Source organism: Cupressus sempervirens, chromosome 7 (assembly GCF_028749045.1).
Source record: "Cupressus sempervirens isolate cs-2001-9-10 chromosome 7, ASM2874904v1, whole genome shotgun sequence".
NCBI classification, from domain to species: Eukaryota; Viridiplantae; Streptophyta; class Pinopsida; order Cupressales; family Cupressaceae; genus Cupressus; species Cupressus sempervirens.
Window position 1 is genome coordinate 57317572 of NC_143124.1, and position 2069 is coordinate 57319640.

Sequence of the window (2069 nt, forward strand, 5' to 3'; positions counted from 1 at the left end):
ATGACAAATTGGTGTGGATGTATGTAAAAGCATGGATTTGGCTTCTCAAAAGGGCATTATAACTTTAGCTCAAGGATTGTGATTATATGGCTTAGGAGGGGATTCAATTTATAGGCTAAGGGCTTCAGGGATTGAGGGCTAAGATGCAAGGAGAGATGAAAGCTTAAGGAGGGCTAGGATGCACTCAAAGGGGAGCACATGGATTGTGCTTGTTTAGCACCAATCAGGGAGTGACACATGTCACAAGGTGAGTGGATGGAGAAAAGGGGATGGATGAGTCAACAAAGGAGGCTCAAGGCCTTAAAGACCCTCATAAATGGCTTGTAAGAGCAATGAATGGGCTTGTAAGAGTCTTTATGGCTTGGTGGTTGGGATATTTTGGAGGGAGTTGAGATTGTTGACCTTGCTTGGCTTAGGAAAGTCTTAAGCTTACTTAGGGAATGTGACAAGGTTAGGGGGGAATTAGAGGTGATTTAGGATTAGATTAGGCTTGTTAGAGATATGCAAGTGGATGGCATTCATGAGGATGGGTGAGTTAGTGACTAAGCTAGGTAGGTATGGGTGGATGGGGTGGATTAGGCTAAAAGGGAGATTAGGGATAGGTTAGGGGTTATTAGATTTGAGGGTTTTATTTATCAAATAGATTTATTTAATAAATAGAAATTTTGGAATTAGATAGAAGAATAGGATTTAATTGATAAATGATAAGTTATTTGATTTATCAATTAGGACTATAGATGATTTAATAGGATTAATCAGCTAGGGGATGGAAAAGGATTAATTAAATAGGAATTTAATTAATGATGCCTTTAGAGATAGCTAAATAGGATTACCAAAGCGGTATAATCAAATTTAGGTGTTTACATTTTTTCCCTCTTTGACATAGTGTTGAGACAACACTATTTCAAAGAAGTTTGAATGAAGATGATGTGAGGAAGATGTTTTAGCAACAAGGTTGCCCCAGTCTTAGATAAGAAGAGGAGAGACTAGACTTAGATGATGCCCCCTCAAGAAGGCGGCGGGGAGAGAAATGAGGCTCGACAGCTTCTTAAAAAGGATAAGAATTCAAGATGAGCAAAGACACAGATTGGCAAAGAGAAGAGGCTAAATTAGCTCAAATTCTCACTATGGGAGAATGATAAAGGAGAATCAGAGGCACAAGAGGAAGCAAGCTTAAGACTCCAAGGGAGAGGGAGGATGAAGGAGCAAAGCACTATCAAAAGGAATCTAGGATAGGAAGAGGGATGATGGGATTACAAAGTTGATGCAAAAGGATTTCAAAGAGTCAGATTGGTGGAAGATGGGTTTCAAAGATCCCTAGGACTAGGATTGTGGATCTCGAAAGATGAGGCTTGGTGGATTGATTTTATTGGTAGATCCCTAAGACTAGGATTGTGGATCCCTAAAGCTAAAAGTGAAGATTGATTCAAAGAGATACTGATGCATAAGTTGGGGTAGGAGAGATAGATGCTAGATATGGAGGGAGGATAATGGAGATGAAGGGAATCCATTGAAGCTTTTTGAGCAGGGGGATACTTCAAAAAGAAGTACCACCACGTAGTTGAGCACTAGATTTGCTATAGGACTGTTGGTTAATTGCCAAGGTTACCAAGAACATCAAGGCCTTTTCACCAACCGTCTAGAGGACTAATGGACTGACTCAAAACAAATACGCAAGGATTGCCCCAGCATCACACATAATTCCCAGAGGAAGCAGCATGGAACTGACACTGGGTAACCCACAAGCAGAAAACAAAAATAAATAAAAGACTCGATCAAGACCTTATGCTCAAATTGCCCCATTCACAGTATACCATGATATGGAAGATCATGGAAACCTTGAGGAGGGAACAAAAGGATTGCTTGGAAAAGATATTTTAAGACCCAAAAGGGAAGATTCCAAACCAAAAAAAAGTGAAAATCCAAAAGAGAACCATTTTCCAACGAGATGGGTAGGATGAGGTACTAACGGACCAAGATTAGACATGAGGAAAGTTATATCCTACAAGGATCTATCAGAGAGTACCTAAGCTGATGGATCTAGATGGGTGATGCATCTGGCAAGCTAA